Genomic DNA, 25,632 nt, shown 5'->3' on the forward strand with positions numbered 1-25,632 from the left:
CTTGAATGACGCAGGGAATCATGATACTTCCTTGAATCTGAGAGTGCCGTTCAGGGAAGGTAATGTCACAGGGTTGGTTGGAAATTGGGAGAAAGTTGCTCAACTGGTTGAAGTAAGAGAATAAATGGATGGAAAGTTATGTAGTTTCAGGCAGAAGTCATTCAGTGATGCTTTGGAAATTTTGCACTGTCTCTCAGAAAAATATTTATTCTCTTCTGCCTCTAGCAGGGCAAACCAGATTACTTTATGTAAAACTCCAGTACTTACCATGGGTCATACTTCTCTGCTTCTATGTACTCGGAGACATTTTTAACACTAAAGGAAGATTGGTGCTTATAGAAGTCCTTATTTCAAAAGGAAGTGACCCTCTGTTCCTCTCTGCTCAGTGATACTTGTCTCTTGGATGCATAAAAGCTTCATCAGGTACTTGTCTGTACTTGGTACTATGCTCTGAAGACTAAGCAACCAGTAAAGGAGAGTGCTATCTTTGGAAATATATCTAGGTTTCACATTGATAGTGGCAGATGAGAAAGAAGGAAACTAACACTTATGATATGCCTACTTTATGTTAGCCATTTGCATATTTACCATCATACTTAATCCTCTCATGGTCCTGTTGAAATTAGTACTATGGTATACATTTTACAGATAAAGAAATCTCAGAGACATTAAATAGCTTTCCCAGCTGCCATACAAATACAGTTCAAGGACTTTTCTCACTATACCATGATAAAATAATAATGATGAAATCAACAGGTATATTATATGAGGTATATTATCTCATTTAATCATCTCAGAACCTATGAGCTAGGTACTATTATTAACTCCATTTTACAGATGCAAAGATTGAAACTAAGAGTGCTTACACAAGGTCACCTAATTATCAGCAGTGTAACTGGGGTTCAGGTCCACACAATTTGACTCAGGGCCCCCATTCTTTTTTTTTTTTTTTCTTTTTGCGGTATGCGGGCCTCTCACTGTTGTGGCCTCTCCCGTTGCGGAGCACAGGCTCCGGATGCGCAGGCCCAGCGGCCATGGCTCACGGGCCCAGCCGCTCCGCGGCATATGGGATCCTCCCAGACCGGGGCACGAACCCGTATCCCCTGCATCGGCAGGCGGACTCTTAACCACTGCGCCACCAGGGAGGCCCAGGGCCCCCATTCTTAAACACAGTGCTATTCTACTTCCTAGTAATACATCAAAATTCATGGCTAAATAAATGGAATAAGTAAACAGGGTCCTCAGCATAGTGTTTTGCCTATGGTAGTCAAGTAATACCTATTTTAATGACTGAACAGCTAAGTTAAATGACTGCATAATTGAAGCAAATACTAAGATATCCAAAGAATAAGCAAATGAAGTCCACAATTATTTAATTACTCAGTAAAGAATAAGAAGAAAATTCTAAGAGCCATCCAGAGACTTTTCCAAAAATAAATGTAATATAATGTATCAGATTAACTGAGCAACTTCCTTGGCTTTTATGAATCATTAAAATAAACTCAAGTAATAAAAACATTTCAGTGAACTAGCAACAAATAACACTTTCTAGTTTGAAGGGGAGCCTACATTTTCAGGGTAAGAGTGTCCCTTTGTAGGTCAGTCCTTAGCAAGAGTTTTGATAGTACTTGTGCAATGATGAAGATTGTCCCATTGTAGAACTCCAGGCCTCTGATGCCATGATTCAAGTGAGAGCCCAGAGTTTTGAGTAATTCTGGTAAATTTCTCCATCCCTCCCTCCTTCCCCTTAACACTCACAGCTTTATGACCGTTATCTGCTGTAGGACCAGGTCATCCCTCACATGGTTCTGTACATCCCTTTTTCTAACCCTACGTCCTACTGCTATCCATCTTCTGAAACCTTTGCATTGTGCACATATCCTCATTTTCTTCTGTGAATATTCTCTTTATCTTCTGCTATAACTAAAACCAAGTGTCCCCTTGATGACATTGCTTCTTCTGTAGCCCTCTTACATCGTGACTGGTTTCCTTCTTATTATTGGGCCTAGAGATGGAAGAAGTACCATCCTTACTTCTTGTTGCTGCTTCCAGTCAATCCTCCCAACCTCCTATTTAAAGGAACAAAAAAAAATACATCTTTGTGTCTCATGTTATCAGATTCTCCCTCCCCTATACCTGTTTGCAGTCATTTACACTCCCAGGTCCCTTCCTCTTATTCCTTAAAGATTTTAACGACACTCTCTTAACATTATTCTTGTTGAGAAAGTAATTTTTAAACCAAGCAAAGAACATCCCCTGACAACTGGAAGCTACTCTATGTTACTTTTTTATTGAATTATAATTAACATACAATATTATATTGGCTTCAGATGTATAACATAGTGATTTAGCGTTATTATGCATTATGAAATGATCACAGTAAGTCTAGTTACCATCTGCTGTGTTACTTTTTTGTTGGATAATAAACAGTCTCACAGAATATCAACCTCACCCTCTGAGACTATGATAAAAAGAGAGAAAATAAGACTACTTCATAACTTTGTTAAAAATGCCAAGTATCTTTCTCTTTTAGCCAAAAGGAGTAGTTGCTACCTTTTTACCAGTTATAGCTTTAGCCTTGCTTTAGTTTGCCCTCCCTAGAAAGACTTATTGAGGTACTCAGTTACAGAATTATTCCCAGTTTCTGACACCATCCAGTATAGAGTGACACCAGCTTCCTTAGATCCTTTCTCAATCCCTCAACCAAAGTCCAAATACTATCATTGGTTTTTGCTGGCACCCTTTTACTGAGATATTCCGTGATTCCCCATGGTTTGTATTCTCTCTTGCTGCAATGAGTGAGACTCTGACTTGTTTAAATACAAGTATGTTCCTGGTGAACTTTGGAGGGCATTAATGTTGTCAGAATTCTTGGTGATATCAGCATCACATTCCGACCCCTGGACTCCCCCCTCCGCCCCACTTCCTTAAAGTCTTTTCTTTCAATGACTTTTGTCTTGTACCTTACCACAGGCACCGTCTTATTGCCATGCTCTTCACCTTGTAATTACCAGTAGCTTTAATCGACTCATAACCTTGATTTCATTGATCTCACTCTCACACTGCTTCCTCCTATATTCCTAGCTCATTCCTTCTAGTAAACTGAGTTCAACAACTCTTCTATCACATGGAAATTTTCATTCAATTGATAATTTCAGCTTTTCATTATCCCTCACCTTGTCTTATCTTCACTTACATTATTGTCTGTCATTATACAAGTCAGATTCTGTGGGCAATCATTTCAATCAGTTCCTTGCATACACCTTCCATTCTTTTGCCCTGTCCTCCTTTGTCATGCTTAGTTGGCTAAACCACCACTCTGGTTAAATCTGTCTCTGTTTTCTATGCCTATGCCTGTCCTGCTGAATTCTGCTACACAAAACTGTATACTAATTCGTATCACTTTAAATTCATGACCACTATTTGAAAGTGGGGTACCACCAAGCACTCCTACTATATTGTCTAAGTCATTCATTTTTCTCTCTTTTCTGGGTTATACTTCCTTCTCTTTCCTCAAACCTCCAAATCCTCTCCTTTATCCTTTCTCTCAGCTGATTACCTAACTTCTTATTTTACTAAGAAAATTGGAGTAATTGAAAGGGAATTCCCACAAATTTCCATCACCATAAAAACTTACGTGCATGCATCATACCCACCCCGCAATGTCTCTGCTTTCCCTCCTGTTAGCAAAAAGAACTCTCCATGATCCCTGTGACGGTCAGTTCTTTTCCTTGTGCATCAGATTCCATCCTTTTTTTTCTACTTGAGGATATTAGATATTGTCTCTCTCTTTCAAACAAATTATTTTTTACCTCTACTTGATATATCCTTTCAGAATGTAAATATACTTTGAGTTCTCCCATCTTAAAAATGACTTTTTCTTGTCCTTCCTTCCTATTAATGTGCCAATTTCCTCCTTTCCATTTGCGATGGTTAATTTTGTGTGTCAGTTGTCTGGCAGTGGTATCCAGATACTTGGTCAAACATTATTCTTAATGTTTCTTTGAAGATATTTTAAAATGAGATTTACGTTTAAGCCTCTGGATTTGAGTAAAGCACACAGAATTGATTGTCTCTTAGAGCTTTCAGAAGGAATACAGCCTTGTGACATGCTGTAGCAAAGATGGCCCTGTAAGCTCTAGGCTAACAGGGTTCTTTATGCTCAAGGTCCTTGAAGATAAGAAAGGGATTTTTTTTTCCTGTTGCTGTTCATATAAAAACTTCAAAAGGATTTTGACTAACTCTGTTAGGTCTTGTGCCCACTTCTGGCATAATTACTGTCTAAATGAGATGTGATGTTCTGACAGGCTTACTGGGGTATCATACCTACCCCACTGGTAGGGGAGGTAAGACAATGTGATTGGCATGTGTACCAGATGAGAGGGGAGTGGTTCCCAAAAGGAAAACTCTAGATAGGAAAAAACAAAAACTAAAATAGTTCACTGTTACCCTCAATCTTAACATACCACAAACTGACAGTGCAGTCTGATTCTTATTGCATTTTTGCCAGTAGTTGAAATATCAAGGCATAGTAAGAAGCAAAAATGTCTTGGGGAAGTTCACAAGAATGGCTGTACAGCACGCAAAAGGACAGGAAAAAATATTGCAGATTTTCTATAAAATATTTAGCTCATGGCCTACAATTAGTTTTAGAATTTTCAAGCACTTTAAAATTTAAAAAATACAACAATAACAAAAGTAATAATGTTTGGTTGATGCCAGTGTCATGAGCCACAATATAAAGTTCAGCATCTGCAAGTTTAAAAACAAATGTGTCTGAACTGTTGATTGAATCTTTATTTTAATTTAATATTTTGGTGTGATTTTATTGTGCCTACAGTACTTTTTTTTTTTTTTTTTTTGCGGTATGCGGGCCTCTCACTGTTGTGGCCTCTCCCGTTGCGGAGCACAGGCTCCAGACGCACAGGCTCAGCGGCCATGGCTCACGGGCCCAGCCGCTCTGCGGCATGCAGGATCTTCCCGGACCGGGGCACGAACCTGCATCCCCTGCATCGGCAGGCGGACTCTCAACCACTGCGCCAACAGGGAAGCCCTCCTACAGTACTTTTGATAAGATGCTGCCTCTGGTTCCTTTGATGAGTCCCATGGTTATGCTGATCATGAACAGCACAATCTTTCTTCCTTTTTGTGTAAGATATAAAACACAATGTTGGAAAGTATATTCCTCTATTTTATATAGGCCAGTACAGTGTTGGCACTGTGGGCTGCATGGATGCCACTCTTCACTATTCCTTCTTCTCCTTGTGTACAGTATGGCCTGCAGGTAACAAATTATGGTCTAAAAAATACAACTCCATAGGGAGACCATCTGTACCGCCCTCTGATTGGTCTTTCTCAGCTGCAGCTGCACTTGTACATATAACCTCACTGTGGGGCTCAAGGAGGCTGTTGAGCTAGGAAGAGTTCATTGCTGCTCTCCATGAGGAGTTCTTTGACATAATTTGGCTGCCTTGCATTCCAGGTGACAAATCCTGAAATATAGCAGGCAGCCTTAAAAATATGCAAATGGCCTTCCTGTAGCTCTCTCTGCCCATTTCCCATGCTTGGCTTCAATGCATGATTGTCAGTTTGCTAGAGTGCAGCTCAGTCATAGTCATGCTTTGTTTGCTTATGGTACTTTCCTTTTGTCTTAATACATAAAGCTTTTCTTTACTCTTCTTTTTAAGAGAGAGAGTAGTGCTGCAGTCACCAAGCATTTAATACATGCAATTTGAATCAATTAAGTTGAAGTACTGTTGTACTTCAGGAAAGACAACATCTGTTTTGTACCACCGCCCTGCCATTCCCCCATGTCATTGCTGCCATCTAAGATGGTTGCTGCTACTCTCCTTCCTTGAGTTTACAGGCACAATTCTGCATAAAGAGACGACCCTCCTTTGCTTCTGTAGTCTGTTTCTTCTTCCTCGTGTTTGGCTGAGCTGAGCTGGGATAGAGGCACATAGGAAAATATCACAGAAGAACTGGTCCCTAGGTACACACAATCCTTATCCTATTTAAAGTTAAAGGCTTATCTTCTGCTGTCATTTATTTTAAGTGAAAGTGGGAAGAAAGTACTACACTGAGAGGCATGAGAACCTTGTCTTGGTTCTCTCCTTAACTAGTTGCATAACCGTAGGCAAAATTTTAATTGCTCTGGGCTTCAGTTTCTTTTTGAAAAAATTAGCAGATTATTAATCTAAATATCTAAATGCTAAATATAATAATCTAAATGCTTAGATTATTTCTGAAGTTCTTTCCAGCTTTAAATTACTATGTATTTAGGGCAGCACACTGCCTTTCATTATATTATTTATTTTAAGTTTTCTGCATAATTTTCCACTTTACATTTGATCCAGTTTAGGATATATACAAAAAGTGGTGTCATAAATTTTATTTTGACACTTTCCTTTTTAATCTTCTCTACTGGAAGTGTGATTTTGATTACCAGATTGAATAATTGTTTTCACACAAATGTGTATTTTTCTTAATGTTCTGCTTCTCATATGTTTTACAAAATTTCTGCATAATGCAAGTTCTTTTAATGAGTTTGTTCACTTTGAAAGCAAACATTTAGAGCCATAATCTCCAGTATTTTATTCATCTTCAACCCAGTCTAATTAGACATCTTGAGTTGGTTTTCCAAAATTGTATTTGAGAAATAATTCTTCCCAAATAAATAGTTAAATAAATCTTATGTGGAAATAAGTCTTACATGGAAATAAATCATATTTGGGCAATGTTCTTCATGGACCATGCCTGTACTCCGGAGGAGGACAGAGAATCATATTCAGAATGACTTTGAGCTCAGTATGAAGCAGTGCACGATTGGTAGCGGCTTCCTCTCGAGCAGACAATTGCATGAGTCTACTTCATCTTAAAGAGGCATCTGTGACTGGAAACCCAACACTTGGGAATTTTATGATGACAACAGCAGATGAAAAGGCACGCTGAGCTGAAAGAATAGCTGAGTTGCCTTATTTTATCGGATAATATGTGCTTCTGCTTCAACAGAGGTTGTTGTTGCTAGGATGACCTCAATAGCCGTTTTCTGTCCCACGTTGTGATAAGATCATTGTGGCACATATCATCCTGATCTGGAGGAGGACTGCCACTGAAGATTTTAAATAGTGTATTTATTCATAAGCTTAAGTATACAAAAAATAAGACTCATGTTACTAGTAAGGGAGCAATTTCTACGTATAGGGTTAGGAACACAGAAGGGTAATAGTCCTTAGGAAGCCGAAATGCATCTTTCATTAGGTAATTTTTATAGTAGCCCAAGCAACTGTGTTTTGGAGAATAATTCCTCTGCTTTGGAGGACCTGATGATCTACTGAAAATGTTTTAGTTCTATTATTTCAAAGGTTATTTTCTTACTTATTGTCCTCTTTTCAATTCGCCTACAGAACTTTATGTTCAAGTAAATAATTCCAATGTAAACCCTGTGAAGCCTGCTCACACACCCATTGTTTACTGGTTGAAATCAGCAAAAGAGGAGAAATATTAGCTTTTCTTCAAATTCCTGACAAGATTAAAGTAAGGTTAAGGGAACATCTGCTTTTTATGGGAGACATTATTGTCCATCTCAAATTTGAAAACATGCTCTTGAAAAGCTTTTAAGTCCATTTTGCACCTGTGTGGAATAGTTACAGGAATATTATTGGATTAAGAAGTAGGGTAGGTGGATACTTATATGGGTCCTGAACTGTAAGGGAGGCTAAACCATCATTAGGTTGATAAAATATTATGGAATATTTAAAAAGATATATCAAATTATGTTTCTAAATCATTTCTAGTAATAATCTGGTTGAAAGTAATACTTTCATAAGCCATTTGAGACATGAGATATATTGTCCCTAAGCTGCCAATCTAAAGGAGGGTGACAATTAACTGTAGGGCTACTATTTTCCTAGTATAGTAGGATGTGCAGCTGGGAACAGAATTTGACTGTTTAAGACCTTAGAGGAGAAGCTGGGGACAGCCACGAGGGGGCTCCATTTCTGTTCTTTTCTCATACAGTATTCTGTATCTTGTCTAAATAAATGTTAACTACTTAAAGTATATCAGTCTGAAGGAATAACAAAGTATTAGCGTGACTCAGGTATCCACAGCCATATTTATCTGGAATTCTGTCTTTAAGCAATTGATGATGGTTGCTATTTTCCACTATTTGTATATCTTTGTGTTCTTCCAATTTCAACTTAGGAAAGCCAAACCCTGGCAATACATTTACATACTTCGGCATTTGCTCTGTCTTTACCATCTGCTTGACCCTCCTCATTTGGCAAAGAAGTCCTCATCTTTCTTGTGATGATGACCTTATTATGTTCCCTTACATTCAGTTTAGAACATCATGAACTCCTCTGGGGCAAGGATTGGGATCCACGCTTACTGCTTCTTTGCTTTCCTGGTGCCCAGCCATTGTCTGGTACATGCTTGATGATGATTAGTAACTGACTGGATGTACATATAAATGAAGGCAATAAAGTGCTATAGATAAATACTATACCGACAATTACTCATGTAACAAGATAAATCAAAACTTTTATTAAATATATAAATGATTTTATTCTTTTTCTTACCCACTCTGCTCGAGAGTTTTATAGATGACTTTTCACTTTTATTTCAGTACTCACCCTTAACTTACCTTAGATTTCACTCCTGTGTCCTCCAAAACTCTTTAGCTGGTATTTACTATTTATTTATAGGGAATGCAACAGTGTTCATGATGGGAAAAGGTCTAGACTTGGAGTAAGAAGACATGAGTTCATGAGCTAGCTGTATTACTTTGTATAGGTTTATTTAATTTCTATCTATGATAATATTTGTCATGTCTATGATGGAGAGTGAGTGAAAGAATCAAATTACATATATAGATAAATATATATAAATTATATATATATATGGCGTAATATTTAAAGAGCTAAAATTAAGTAATTTATGATGGTTATGTAAGGGCTCCTGCCCTTAGCTTCATCATCATGCAAAAAATAGCACTTTTTTTGTCGTCATCCCTTAAATTCAAAACAGTTTCCCAGTTGTATTATAAACTCCATTCTCCTCCATTTCCTTTTGGTCTTTGTTTATTCTTCTGAGACATCATTATCTTTGTGACATCGTTATTTATTTAAATGTCAGATATTCTAACACATAGACATAATCTTTTCTGTCAAATAGCCTCCATTGATGTGGTCTCATCTAAAAAAGTAATAACTTCATTGGCGGTTTACATGTTATGGGAGGAGGAAGTAATAAGAGTTTTATTGACTTCTAGAAATTTCTATTAACTATTGATTGCAGTTAGTCCTCAATTTTATGTGTATAGGAGAGGAATGGTATGGACAGTCTAAAATAATAGGTACATATTTACAAAGTTATATAATGCGATTACATTTTATGCTGGATTAGATAATACCATAAATATTGAAGTTAAAAATTACCTATTGCCAAAATTATACGTAAAAATCCCTTGGGCTTTTTAGTTTATCCAACATGCCTGGTTTTATGTATACATGCTTGTTCTGATGTATTATTTCTCATTAAATCCAACACAGGCAGACTTTCTTAAGTGTTGGAACAGATGACTTTTTCTCCATTTGAGCACCAGATGCAATGGTTACCTTGTTTTCTAGGCCCTGTTATGGGCTATTGTGGCAAATAGCACGACAGAGAGCATAGAGATTCACGTTTACTGCAGAGCATGAGCTCACTGAATTACTGAATGAAGTGGAGGGTAGAATTATTCAAATTATTTTTTAAAAAATAATTTAAATAATTTTTTTAAATTACCCAACATACTTGATTAATTGACACAAATGGGAAGATGTGTACACACTATATGTTGATAAACTTACAACTGTCTGTCCACTTGAATATTTATAAAAATACTTAAGAGGAAGAACATTTTTAAATGTAGATTTAGTATGATTTGTTTGCTGTTCTGAGAACCACATTTTTCAGAGAAAGCATCAAGCCACCTTGCTCTTCCTGTGGAACATTTGTTCCATTTTGTTCCTTAGCTCAACTCCTTGATCTCCAATTTTACTATCAGTAAATCATCATTTAACAGAATGACTCCTGTCAATTCAGGCTCATTGTATTTCCACACTATATTGCCAGTGTGTGTCTGTCTCTGTGTGTGTGCATTTTTTTTCACAAATAAACCAACTTTAATAAATATTATTTTGTATTTATATAGTGCCTTCTTCAAGAAGCTTAGATGCTTTACAGACATTATATCTAATTAATCCCCACAACAACCCTGTGAGGTAGGTATTACTCCCATTTTACAAGATAGGGAGACTGAAGCACAGAGAGGTTAGGCGACTTGCCCAAGATCACACAGTTAAATTGTGTGCATTTTAAAATGGTTTTCTCTAGCAGCTCTTAAGAAATGGAAATAGTTTCATTTACTGCAATGAATGCCTGCCCTACAATGTAGACTTCAAATTTCCTTCCTTGCCTGTGGGCTGCATATGGAATAAGTTGACAAAGGAGGTGAGAAAGCAAACAAGAATTGAAAGTCAAACAGCTGTCATCTAGGCTGTTGACAAAGCTGACAAGAGGTTGACTGTATCCTCATAGTCAATCAACAACACATACATGTGTTTTCCATATTGTTCTATGACTTGGTCTGGACCTTCACATGCAAGGTTCCCACATAAGGAAAAGAAGTTTCTGATAGCTCTTTTGTTCTTAATTCTTGCTGTCATGGAACTGCCAATTTGAGGCAGCTGGGGATTACATGGAAAGATAGTTTAGTTGCATGTGGATTCTTTTTATTTTTTCTTCTTTCTTTTCCTTCAACTTCAATGTATTGTTTCTTTTGGCTAATCTGGTGGATTCCTGGAAAGTTGATGGGACTTGTGGGAGTGTGTTGCCCTGAGGCAAACCTAGTTCTGCTTCCTTGTTAAGGCACACTGGTCCTGGCTTCTTGTGGAGTGGGTCTGTGTTTTGGCCCCTTGAGGAAGGGAGTATCCTGTCTTAATAATGAAGCAAAAAGATGACTCCAGAAGAGAATTGGCAACCACCAAAAGGGATGCTGTCCAGTTCTCCTCTGATACATAAACCACCTTCTGGGCAGATTTGTGAAATCTCTCATCAGTCTTCGATACATTTAATCACATGCTTTGCTTTATTCTGTTTTATTTTATAACAATGTTGTGAGCAGTTAACCAAAGTCAAAAGGTTAGTGTAACTTCTGTTCATCCTGCAAAACTGTTTTGCAGTATACACACACACACATACACATTTACCATCACTATGTAGTTGTCATTCAAATCACTGTGTCCCATCTTTATCAACAAGCTCCACAAAACAAAAGATTCTATGCTCAGCAAATACAAAGAGTTCTCCCAAGGACCTGGACTTCTAGGGAATGAGACTAGATGGGCAAGGAGGAGAGGCTGAATATATAAGATTTAATTTAAGGTCTACTGATGCCTGTTTTTTTGTAGAAACCACAGTAATGCATTTTTCTATACTACACGTGGTGAACATGTTTATTTCAAAGCTTTCTTCACGGTTGTGGAAGTACTACAGAAAGTTATTATCAGGTAGTCACTCTCATGCACCTTGTTTTTTCATTGAAAGATGAAGGAATATTTTGCATTTCAGTGCCATTGATTGTTTATTCATTCCTTCCTTCAGCAAATACCTATTTTATGCTTACTCTTTGCTCTGTGCTAGGTATTAGGTACAAAATAATTAATAAGTTTGATCCCCTTGCTCATTTTCCCAGGCGGCAGGGAAGGTAGTATAAATATGTGGCTTTGCAGAATATGATGAGGACATAAAGAAAGAAGCAGTCAATTCTTTGGGGGTGGGCGGGTAGGAGTGGGAGTGAGCATGGAGTCACAGATGGTTTCACAGAGGAAGGGCTGTATAAAAGAAAGAGTGGATATTTTGTAGTCACAGGACCTCCACTTAATGTCCAACACTTCCAGGCCCAGTTATGGAGGTAGGGCTAAGTTCTTAACCTCTTGGAGCCTAAGTTTCCTCACTGGTAAAAGAAGGACAATAATTAGGCCAACCACAGAGTGTTTCAAGGATTAAATGTGAAACTATCTGTGAGAAACATTTGCTAAAATGCTATACCAGTACATAAATGAGCCTTCTTATCATCATTTGGAGATTATATCATTCAAGATGACCAGTGCTTTGGGAATGAGACTGAGTACCAGGGATGGCATCCTGAAAAGCAGGGGCAATAGGAAGTCTTGGGAGAATGGCCCACAGAAGAGGTTGGTGGTTAGGTCCAGAGACTCTGGGGCGGGTCTGGGCTCTGATCCCAGGTCTCCCTTTGGCAAGTTATCTAAACTCACTATGGCTCTGTTTCTTCATCAGTAAAATGGAGGTAACAGTACTTAGCATTTTAGGTTGTTATGGTGCTTAAATGAATTAATATTATGTAGTACTTAGAACAGTTCCTGGACGTCATAAGCATGATTTAAATGTTTGGTTTGATAAGCACTTGTTTTAGTTTCCTAGGGCTACTGTCAAAGTATCATAAAACTGGGCGTCTTAAAACAACAGAAATTTATTCTCTCACAGTTCTGGAGGCTAGAAGTCTGAATCAAGGTGTTTGTAAGGTTGGCTCCTCCTGGGTACTCTGGGGAAGAGTCTGTTCCATGCCTTTTTTCTTTGCTTTTGGTGTTGCAGGCAGTCCTTGGAGTTCCTTGGCTTATAGGTGCATCACTTCAGTCTCTGCCTCTGTCATCACATGACATCTCCTGGTGTGGCTCTGCATCTCTTCTTCTTATAAGAAAGAAGGGCCCACCCTACTCCAATGTGACCTCATCTTAACTAATTACATCTGTAATGACCTCATTTTCAAATAAGGTCACAATCAGAGCTGCTGCAGTATAGGACATCAAAATACCTTTTGGGGAGGACACAATTCAACCTTGAATGGTACTAATTTAAAATATAAATAACACAGGCTTATCTAGTCTATGAGAACTGAATAACTTAATGTGTCATTAATATCTTGAATATTGTGGAGACTGTCAGTTTCTGTTTTGAATTTCAGAGGTGATAATGGACCATCTCACTTCTACAACATCCTTTCTTATCTTAGAGACCAGAAATTCCAGCAGCAGTTGCACCTGGATTTATAACTTTAGACCCTCCATACTATTATCCAAGGTCAGTGCTCTCAAAGGTGCTTGGGTAATAAGACTGCTTCTCCCTTTTATGCCCCCCCCAAACACACACAGATCCCTAGTGTCCTGGTCCTTCCTTAATCAGTTACTGCCACTAGCTTTGTGGCTCTCCAGTCCTATTTTTTTCCTTGTCTTCTCACAACTGGCCTATTTATTTATTTATTTATTGTCATCTTTTGAATTCAACAAATCCAAAACTAAAACTCATAACAGGAAACTGGAATCCATCAAATCTTTGTTTGCATTCCAGCTCTGGCTAGGGTACCTTGGACAAGTTGCCTTACCTGCCTGAATTTCACTTTCCTTAGGTATAAAAATATAAATAATAATGTTTACATAGGACAATGCCTGGTCCACAGTAGGCACTTGATAACTGTTTATGAATGAATAAGTACATGAATAAACCAGTTCTCATAGAGTTGTTGAGAGGATTAAATGAGATAATGAATGTGCTGTGCCTAGAACATGGGAAATGGTCAATGAATGGCAGCTTCTATTTTTATTCTCATCTCTTTAATCCAAATTCCTTTTTTAACTGCCTATATCTGTCAGTGATTCTACTCTAACATGCTAGATTTGAAGTCCTAGAGTTTTTTCTTTTTCACTTTAAAAATTTTTTTTTTAATTTTATATTTGAGTATAGTTGATTTACAATGTTGTGTTAGTTTCAGGTGTTTTTCAGATTCTTTTCCCAAACAGAATATTGAGTAGAGTCCCCTGTGCTATACAGTAGGTCCTGTTGATGATCTATTTTATATATAGTAGTGTGTATATGTTAATCCCAACATCCTAATTTATCCCCTCCCCCCACCTTTCCCCTTTGGTAGCCATAAATTTGTTTTCTAAGTCTGTGAGTCTATTTCTGTTTTGTAAATAAGTTCATTTGTATCGTTTTTTTTAGATTCCACATACAAGTGATACCATATGATATTTGTCTTTCTTTGTCTGAGTTACTTCACTTAGTATGATAATCTCTAGGTCCATGCATGTTGCTACAAATGGCGTTATTTCATTCTTTTTTATGGCTGAGTAATATTCTATTGTATATATGTACCACATCTCCTTTATCCATTCCTCTGTTGATGGACATTTAGGGTGCTTCCATGTCTTGGCTGTTGTAAATAGTGCTGCAGTGAACATTGGGGTGCATGTATCTTTTAGAATTATGGTTTTCTCTGGATATTTTCCCAGGAGTGGGATTGCTGGAACATATGGTAGCTCTATTTTTAGTTTTTTAAGGAACCTCCATATTATTCTCCATAGTGGCTGTACCAGTGTACATTCCTACCAGCAGTGCAGGAGGGTTCCGTTTTCCCCACACCCTCTCCAGCATTTATTGTTTGTAGACTTTCTGATGATGTCCATTCTGACCAGTGTGAGGTGATACCTCATTGTAGTTTTGATTTTCATTTCTCTAATAATTAGCAATGTTGAGCATCTTTTCATGTGCTTTTTGGCCATCTGTATGTGAAGTTCTAGAGTTTTAAAAAATTTATCTCTCTATTGATCTAGCTAATCACCATGTTTTGATCAGTTTTTCAGTTGAAATCTCTGCAGAGGCCAATCTTTCCTTTGTAGTTATGTTGACTTTGGAATCAGTCCCTTCACACCTTCCACACAGCATGGCATCTAGATGACAGTAGCCTCCTGGGGGTCCTCCTTTCTCTAGCCTTTTCTTTCTGTAACCCATCCTGCAATCCTTAATCATGTTTTCCATCAGTTGAGTTGTCCCAGTATTACCTTTGATAGGCTCTGTTTTGATAACTTAGTCTTATTAATAAGACATGAGAATACTAGCCACTTTTTTTTCTCTTCTTTTTAAACTGTGAGACAAAAGAATGTGTGGATGCTCAGTTGTCTGTTTCATAATCTGATTCATTGGAACCCTTTATTGCATGCCTTGATGTGGTTATGGTGGCAGTGTTCAAAAGACTAACATACCCCTGGGGTTTTGACAGTGCTTGTCTAACTTAGAATTTGTATGGGCTTTTAAATTTTTCTTGGGCTTATTTTTAATAACACTTGGTCCTTGAGTGCTTTAAGTTTTAAAACTGTACTTTTTTTTTTTTTTGTATTATGAAAGGTACTCAGATTCCCACCAGATGGGAATTTGTCCAAATCGAATTTTGATCTTTGTACTCATCAGTACAAAGGCTCAGCCTCAGTACTCAGGCTACAGGAGGATGACAGCTCCACCTATGAGGAAAGGATGCCATCTTTGAAGAACATGTAGCTTCTTGTTGTAGAAATCAACCAAACAGTGCCCCAAAGGAACTCCGTACTTTGGGCTAAAGAGGACCATATTCCATATGGAAACTCTGTCTGTCCCAGATCTAACTTTTGAAGAACGAGAAGGGGTTATATTCAGGTGCATAGCCATATGAATAACCTAAAGGTGGTCATGGTCTGTGTGCTCAAAGGTTATTCATTGAAACAGCTTCGCTAAGACAGGCTCTTAGTCCTACTAAATACTTTCCTCTTTAGCCAAGGGTGATTTTTACTGAACCTAGAGTCATGTCTACTTTATCCAGTCTATAGACAAATTAGTCCTTTCTACTCCATGGTAAACCTATTCCTCAGTTCCCAGTTTTTCTAAAAGCGTTAAGAACATCTAGAATATGGGGAAAGCTAAATGACATCATTCTCACTGGGATACGAATAATGAATGAAGATTTAGGCTATGATTACATTAAATTACCAGATCAAGTAGAAACCTAAATTGTGATTAGATCTTGTCACTTAGCCCTCTGCATATGGGCTCTTTCTAAATAAATCAGTGCATTTCTCTGTTTCAAACTACAGAACTCATCAGTTCTATTTCCAGTGTACTCCAGATTGAAAAATTTTGACTCAGTCACCAACTACTGGCATAACCTTGGGAAAGTCACTCATCATCACTATATTTTAGTCTCATCACTGTAAAATGAGGAATTTGGAGTTCATTTTAGGTTAACTCTGAAGATTTTAAAAATTCAAACATTTTTGGAATTGAATGTTATAACCATCCATGGCACAGCTAACAGTCTTCTTGAAAGATCCTGTTATAAAGCATAAACCATATTATGTTACTATTTAATTAAAATCTTTCAAGGGATCCCCACCTCAATCAAAGTGAAAAGAAAAGTCCTGTTAATGTACAGGCACTCCATAACTTAGATCCCCGAGAACTCTCTAGTTTCCTTTTCCATGCCACACCTCTTCTCACTCCAGTCCATCCACAATGCCCTCCGTAGTGTTACTAAACACACCACATATTCCACCCTCAGAGCCTTTGGCCCTTGCTGTTCCCTTTCCTGGAATTCTATTTTCCTAGCTATCCACCTAGTTCACTCCCTTACCTCTTTCAGATCTTGACTCAGATGACACTCTCTAAACAAGGTATTCCCTGCTCTCCTGATCTAAAACTGCAACCTGCTCTCACGTTTCCTACCCCTAGTTCCTGCTTTATTATTCTCCTTAACACTTATTAACGTGTAACATATATAACATGGAACATACTATATATTTTGTTGGTTATCTCCAGTCTCCAAATATAAGGAAAGGGATTTTTTGTCTTTTCTGTTCACTACTCACTCAAAATTTTTTGAAATAATGAAGAATGAATGAAGGACAAAAGTGTGTTCTGCTGGAAATCAGACCGGAACTCTTGATTCTGATTCAATCTGGTAGCCACTTGTGGACAAAGCCTCTGTCTTTTCTTGACCACTGAATAATTATTCACATGGGAAGATATAACATCTCATGTGGGCTTTTACTCTGGGGGCTGGAAATCTTTTATCACTGAGCAAATGAAAACCAGTCATCTGTTACGCAATGCAGCTAATGAGCCATATATAGATGCAAACCATTCCCAGTTAATTAGAATTAGCATTTTTCTTCCCCTCAAAACCTGTTCTCTCACTCTCTCCTTTCCCCTCTCTTTCTCTCTTAGCTGTTATGTTTCAAATAGATTTATGCTACAGTGTTTTGGAAAAAATCTTTAATTACTTTAAATCCACTGTCCTAAAAAAAAAAAAGAAAACTACCTGAAGCAAAGATCCTCAAGAACTTAAAATGATCTATTCAGTTTCAACAAATTTAATTACTTATGGTCCATAGAATATTGTACCTAACTTTAGGATAAAGTGCTATTGTTTATTTCTGACCTCATGTGCCTTACAGATATGGTCTATCACTTACTATCTGTAACTATATCTAACACAAATCAATAAAGTAAACACTCACTTTGGTGATGTTACACTGCACTGAAAAGATAGACCACTTATGAAAAGCCCATGGGGTCAAGGAAAGCACTAGAGTTTCATTTATATGAGACCCTGTCACTCTCATTGTTTTCCCTTTAAAATGTGGATCTGCTATAAAGGATGAGTCTAGCTTGTTGTCCACTGGACTTGCCCCTTTCAAAAATTTTCTTTGAGCAACTGATGTCTAGTCTTTAGGATCCCATCCAGCAAAGGCGTGCCAGCTGTGCTGTGTCAGCAGGGGTGATTTGTGGGCTTCTTAAAGAGGCTTCAGAGGAATTGCTGGTTTTAGGCCCTGGTTGATTAGCTTGATGAAGTGAGTTTCAAAGTGTTTATTCCTTCTGTTCATTTTCATTTTTTATGGCTTATGTATTCTTGGTATTCTGTTCCTTACCCTGTGATGTTCAGTTCAAAAATGCTTGTGATCCCAGGACATTTATTGGTGCAGCCTGGCTCATTATGTTCAGACATGCGTGGTGTTTGACAAATCATTTGGGTTTTTAAGGCGAACTTGGAGATGTCTAGGATTGGTTAGGCCCTATTAACAGGAGGTACGCACATTGCTAAGGAGTGTCCTTTGCTGCACTCAGTTCCCATCAGAAGCTGACTGATCCCTGACTGCAGATCCAGTCATCAACCTGCTTGCTTTTGAGCCAGCATATTAACCTATGCAAACTGCGACACTGTCCCTACTCACTCCCACCACTAACCTCTTCCCCATGTGTGCAGCAAGGGTCTGGGGTGATTTGGTTTCTTCAACCTGCCAAACTAAGGGTCAGAGTTTGGTTTATTTCCACATCTGTTCCTCTTACTTTCCATGGACCATTTCTCAGTTGCCACCCAAAGAGATGAAGGCAAAGCCCCTGCTCCAAGTGTTTGGGCATCAGCACAGAGCGGCCTGTGTGGTTTAGGAAACTATACTGCTTGTTTGAGCTTTTCCAACATTGTAAAGTAAAAGAATAAAATAGAAAGGGATTTCTATTTATTTTCCAGAGCCATGGTCACTTTATTTTGCGATTCCTTCAACTGGGAAGTGCTTTAAAAGGAATTTGCAACCTCATGTGCTCTGTTGTCATTTAGAGCTGTTTTTGAGACAACAGGCTATGCTTGAGGTTTATATATTTAGAGTTATTTATTTCTCTTCAGCATCTATCAAATTGATTAGCATCCAGATGCCATGAGGATCCAGTTATAAGGTAATGACCAACATTGCCTTCTTATCAAGTTAGCCTCTGACATAAGCAGCAAGATATTGTTTATGTTAGATTTTCATTGCCTTACACTCCTACAAAACACCTATCCATTTTTCAAGATTCAAACCAAGTGTTGCTTCATCTCAAAGCCTTTTCTTACCAACATGTCCTCTCCAGATAGAAATACTTCTTTAGATGTGAAGCCCCAGAATAAGCTAAGACTTCTCACTTAGTACTTAGTCTGATTTGCTTACACTTAAGTCTAATTGGCTTCCCAGATTAGACTGGGAATTCCCTGTGACTTGAAGACAACAACATTTTTTTCAGTCATCTTTGAGCTGCCATTACCTGGCACATAATAGGCTCTCAACAAAAGTTGGCTGAGTAAAACGCATTTGAATGAGTACACTTAATGTACCTGGTGTTCATGAGGCATGCCACACTGCTTCAGAACTCAAGTCTGTCTTATGGGCTAAGTCCTTTGCCTTTAATGGCCTTTTCTCTTCTCTGGTTGGCAAAATCTTTCTTGTCCTTTACATTTTTCCTTATCAGTCAATTAATCATCCTCTAGAATATTCCCTGTCTTTCCCAAGTACTGTTAATCCTTTCTCTTTGTCCAGAGGTCTACTAGTACTCACCTCACACTACAGTTATTATTGTGTGTCAGTTGGTCTCTTTCTCTTAATGGTGACTTGCTGATAGGTGAGGATCCTTAGTTTAGATTTGACCCTAAGTTCTCAGTGCAGACCTGGCTCAGAGATGGTGCCAGTGAGAGTGTCTGTCAGAGTTGTAGAGTGCTCCAGCTCTGATGTTAATCAGTTGTGGAAGTTTGAACATAACACTTAATCTTTCTTGGCCACAATATCTGATCTGAAAACTGAGAGGCTGAACTAACTCTTAAGTTCACTTCCAGCTTCAGGTCTTTATTCAGAATATCATCCCTATTTTTTATAGCCCTGCGTTTTGCTACTGTCTTCATTTGAGTCTCTTGTTTACAAATCTGCTTCTCTTCTCTTTGCCCTGTTTTCTCATTCAAAAATTGTTTTTCCCCTGTGTCACCTGAATATGTTCAGAGAGTCAAATATTATATTATTTGCTGACCTGAGAGAGGTACTTGTCAGGTATATGGTGGAGTGGGCTACTTAGTCTCTACAGCTTGGTCTCCTCATCTGTAAAATGAGGGTAATAATAGTGCATACCCCTCACTGGTGGTTGTGAGGATTCAATTATAGAATATTTGTAAAGCTTTTGAACATTGGCACAGAGTAGGTGCAATTGAGTGTTTACTTATTAAATAAATAACAGACTCCTGTCCTGCATTGTCTCACTCAGAAGGTGACTATATCTACTGCTTTCTAGATTATTATATCTTACTTGACTGATATGGTTATCAGCAAAACTTTCAGGAAATTACAGTAAATTTTTATCATACAATCTAAATTAGAATCCTATTACTTATTTATTTTAAATATCACATTCTTATACTTTCATAAACGCCACTCAGAATTTATTTACAGTGGAATATCATGCAGTTCATTCCCTAGTAATCCAAAGTAGAGTATAGCTGTTGTTAATGAATAGTTGTTTAATACAAGGCTTTCATCTTGCCAGTTCCATTATACTTTAAAATTAGAATGCACATATCTATGGGCCATTGTGAAATGTGTTAGATTCCAGAAGATGAGAGGAATAAAACGTTTTTAGAACTGGTTTTGGCTAAGTTTACACAGTGCCAGTAAACACTTTCCAAATAAGATACAGATTTGCTAAGTAACCTAATTGCAACAGTATCTGAAAGACATAAGAAATGTTGGTGGAAGACTATTTTGTTTCAAAACATTTTTAAGTTTGTGCTTAATTTAGCTCTGCTGTTCATGAAGTAGAAATATCTTTTTAAAGACTAATTACCCTATATTCATGCATAATGTGTCTCATGGGAAGGAAACTATGATTGTGTGTTCACTACCGAATGAGATGGTGCGTGTATATGTTTGGGTGTGGGGATACAGCTGCAGAGGTTTAATTCCTATACAGTGAAATGCAAGAAGCACTTAATTTTTATAAACAAGTTTAGCAAAAAAAAAAAAAAAAAATCACATTTTCTGTTTTCAGGAATTAAGCAGCATTTAAAAAGACAAGATGGAACCTGAAGAGTACTGGAAGAAATAGGAGGGCCTCCATTGGTCTCCGATCCAGCAGAATTAGGTAAGTTATTTGACTTCTTTGGGCTGTGCTTTCCACATCTGTAAAACAACATATGTGAGTAATATTGCGGTGTGGAGGAAAGATCTTAAGAGGAGGGTTTGAGCAAGGAGCTTGGTTGAGAGGCTGTTGCAATAGTCCAGGTGAGATTTCTCCCATCAAGCACAACTCACAACTTCATAATATTCTTGGACTCACCTGCTGAACAGGGATGGATGGTTTCATTAATAAGTGGAGGAGGAGCTCAGAACGGCATTTCAGCTCCAAAATTGCCTTCACCTGCTCATCAATAAATGACCTAAAATTCTTTTAAAGATTATTTCTATGGTCTTGTGTGTATTTTGTAGTATAGGTGAAATCCTAATATTAGGTTAATGTTATTCTTAGTAAACATTCTTCTCTAGCAGAGGAAAGTATAAACATGTGCATCAACATTACAAGGAAAGGTGTAGTGAGGCTTGTGGTGAACAAGGGAATGTGAACCGGTCCTAATTCTCCTGCAACCCATTCTTTACACAAACCAAGTGCTCTCTGGACTTTTATAACAAAAAAGGAAAATCCAGATTTTTATGTTTACTTTCTCAAGTTTTAAAACACTCGAGCAAAACATTAGCATGGGCCCCTCTTGGTCACCGTTGCTCCATAGCTCATCCAGTCCTGAAATACCGGGGAGAATCTCAACCTCCCCAAACCGGGAGTAGTATATAGGCAAGAAAGAAATAACTTTGAGAACAGAGATTTCTCTGGTGAGAAAACTGTTTCCTGCTTGACAGCCAGCCAGCCTGCTACAGCAGTTTAGTCTTACCGAGTAGCATGTTATATAGACTAGGCCAGAGAGAACTGCAGTTGTGCTTAGGTGCCTGCAGTGAAATAATCATATTAGTGTTCACTGTGCCCACCGTCAGCTGGGCCCTCAGCCGCCCCAAGTGAACGACTCCTTTACTTGCCTCTGTGCAGGGTCTTTGTCCATTTCCCCATAGCAACTCTTTCAAGCCCTATTCTTCTCTCTCTTAAAATGTTGATTTATTCTTTCTCCTGTTGAAAATCGAGTGTATCAATGATGGATTTCTTCATTCTGGTCTTCCAAAGAACAGATAAAGTGACATTAGCCTTTACTATCACTTCCTTTTCTCCAGTCGCAGAAGAATGGAGTTCCTTTTTCTTCTCATACCCAGTCCCACAACTGCTTTTGAGCTGGCACCTTTTAGTCTCTTGTAGACCCAGCATCAGTCCATCTCTTTATTTTCCGTCTCTCCCCCTCCCCATCCCCCCAGCTCTTTCCAGTGATTCATCAGCAAGCTCTTGTATTTCCTAGGTTAAAATTGTCAAGAGGGCAAAACAAGTCCCAGTCTCCTGTTGCTCTGACTCCACATCCTCCCCTTGTTCTGCCTTCTCTCTCCTGCCTCTTGCCTTTCCTCATAAGGAGAGTCTGCTCTTAGAGAAGCTAGTGCCTTGCTTTCCCACTTGTGTTGTATCTCCTACCATCAGGGTGCCTCACACATGTCCTCTGAATATGCATTAGCAAAGTAAGTATCTGATTGATAATGTATACTAAAAACATTTTTGATGTTGAAATCTGAAATCTGCATCTGAATAATACAGGTAGGGGAGGAAAGGGAGAAGTAAGATTGGCATGAGTTGATAATTGATGAAGCTGGGTGATGAGTCCTCTAGCAAAACCCCGGATTACCAAATTATAATTTTTTTATCTCTCAATTTATTTGACTCCTTTGTGGCATCTAACCTTTGTTACTACCTTTTTTTTTTTTTTTTTTTTTTTGGTACGCGGGCCTCTCACTGTTGTGGCCTCTCGCGTTGCAGAGCACAGGCTCTGGAGGCACAGGCTCAGGCCACGGCTCACGGGCCCAGCTGCTCCGTGGCATGTGGGATCTTCCCGGACCAGGGCACGAACCTGCGTCCCCTGCATCGGCAGGCGGACTCTCAACCACTGTGCCACCAGGGAAGGCCTGTTACTACCTTCTTTGTGATGAACTCTTCTCCCTTGGCATCCATGGCTCTCTCCTGGGTCACCTTTTCTCTCTTCTCTGTCTTGATCTCCTTGTGGTTTATTTTCTAAAGCCCATTTCTTAAGTGCTTATCTTCCAAGGGTTCTGCCTTAGACCACTTCCCTTTTTCCGTGTCCACAACACCTGAGTGAATGATGTCTCTTTATTTCAACCACCATCTAAAATACTGTATTGACCACTTAATCTGTACCCAGGTATAGCTTGAGTCTCTGATCCCAAGTCCCATAGTTTCATGTGGGGTTGCCTCCAGTGACATTTCCAAAACTGAACTCATTTATTGCCGCCCCTACCCCCTCGCAAAGCCTGTTTCTGTTCTCTAATCCCACTCTAATCTAGCAGCTGGGAATTGCTTGCATTCTCCAGAGAGTCATCTTTTCTAGCACGCATCCACCCATTAATCATGCCTTCCTCAGTGCCCCATAGGAGAGCACCTCAGCCATCTGGAACATTAGAGCTCCTTGTTGCTCTCATTCTGTACACTGTTTTCCACTTCCCATACTGTCACCTCCCTAGCTGGTAGGAAAGGCATCAGATTCTTCTTTGTATTCCTACGTCTCCTAGTACCATGCTTGGCACACTATCAGTAAATATTTCTAGGAATAACTATTAATGGGCTCTTAAAATTTTAATGCTAAAAGGGACCATCTAGTTCAGAGACTCGTAAAGAGTAGGTCAAGGTGCCTTAGGTCCCCACAGCCTGGATTTTAATCCTTACTCTGCCACTTGCTAGCTTTATGATACAAGGAAAATCATTAAGTTGTAGGAAAGTCACTTAATGCTCTTGTTTTTGAGTTGTAACAAAATGAATGCCCAAATTCTGAATGGACAGAGGAAACTTTTAGAATTATAATTTCTTAAAAAAATGTTTTTTTATACTTTTAGGATGTCAAGACCTGCATTTATATAGCAAAGTCTTTCCCCCCCCCAGAAGTAAAACTGTTCTAAGTATATGTAATGGAAATAAGTATAATATCTAGTATACTGTATATATATTCTTGATAACATGCAAGAGTCCTACAACCTCCAAAGGCCCTGCTCCCCAGACAAGTTTGAGGATCATTTAATGGAAATGGAAATTGAGACTCAGGAAGTTTAAATGACTTTTCCAAGGCCACACAATTTAGTGGCAGAGCTAGAATTTAAATGTGGTTGCCGGAACTCCATTGTATCCTTACCACCATGACACTTAAACAAATAAAAAAATCACTTGGTCAGTCTATTGGATCTTGGAATATTTTTTCCTTGCAGTGGTATTATTTTGATAATAAAAGGGTTGTACACAGAGATGCACATAAAAACTTGGGAAATTTGACTAACTGAAAGTCAGATATTGATGGCAAATAGGAAATATTCTGAGACTTGACAAAAAGAATAAAAAAATTATTTAAACATCAAAAATGCATGGTTACCTGCTTTGATTTGTCACCTAATTTAGTATTTTCTTTCCTTCTTTATATAGCCATCTTTTCTACAAGATCTCAGAATTCATTGTCTTGCCCTAAATTTTTTTTAAAACCACTTTTCATATCTGTAGTCCATAAATTCTGATTTGTATCTTGAATTTATACTTGATAATGTACACTTCTTGGTACAGACATCTCAAAACAGCACAAGAAATGCAATCATGTCTATGGATTTCATTACTACAAATATCTGTGCAGCTTTCCTTGTTGTTGATATAATACTTTAGCAAATCTTAGGTCTGACATTCTCAAGCTAATTGCATTTGACCAGCTCCTGAGCCTGAGTTCCTGCCTACTAGCATGACTGGTATAAATCACTGCTATTTAGAGAACCTTCATAATGCATTTTGCAGAATAGAGAAATGAGAATGAAGAAAGTTGAAAGGTTTTAAAAATAATCATCTTTTAAAATAATGATATTTTAACTTCTGGGACATAGATACATTTAAGTAAATGAACTGTAATTCAAGAGGAAGTCAATTGTTCATCCATTCATAGAAGTGGCTATATAGATGTTTATCCTATAGAGAAGGCAGCTGGAGTGTCTAGACAGCTTCTTTGAGAACTAGGAAGTAGTCTATGTAGCTGTGTCTACCACTGTTTGGCCTATCAAATGGTGATTTGGTTTACCTTCATGCAACTTTCCTACTTGACTCATAAAAGCCAGTCCAGTAACTGACTTAGTACTTGATTATGTATCTTATCGGTAATGTGTTTGAGAAATATTTCTGATATTGATATTATGCCGGGGATTTGGTTTTAAACAATGAAGGAAGGAAAGAGATGTAAGACCGGCTGTACATTGATAATTTTTGAAGCTGGACGACAAGTTATTGGGGATTCATTATCCCATCGTATAGTTTTGTATATGCTTGAAATTTTACATGATAAAAATAATCTGTGATGCATATGCTTTTAGATTTGTATGTGTCTAGAAGAGTGTGTGTGTGTGTATCTTTAGCTCTTAACTAATCTTCTGAACCAGGGGGATGGTAAATTTTATTTTCAACTAAGTTAGCAGTTGCTGGGGGCACAGATTTTATATGTGCTCATTGCTAGAGGGAACACAAGAAGCATAAAACCCTGCCCTCAAGTTCCTTGCAATCTAGCTGGGAAAATCACCACACACAAAAACTCTTAAAAGTGAAATACTAATTCAAAATTTAAATAACGTTTCAAGAGAAAAATAGAGTTAAGACACCATGAAAAATACTCAATAAATTATACAGCCTATAATTGCTGTATTTCAGCTGGGGGAAACATCACTATACTCTAGAGAAAGTTTTATTTAGGTAAATGGATTTAAGCTGATTCTTAAAAGATAGGCCTTAGTTAGGTAGAGA

This window comes from Mesoplodon densirostris, chromosome 1, assembly GCF_025265405.1.
Source record: "Mesoplodon densirostris isolate mMesDen1 chromosome 1, mMesDen1 primary haplotype, whole genome shotgun sequence".
NCBI classification, from domain to species: domain Eukaryota; kingdom Metazoa; phylum Chordata; class Mammalia; order Artiodactyla; family Ziphiidae; genus Mesoplodon; species Mesoplodon densirostris.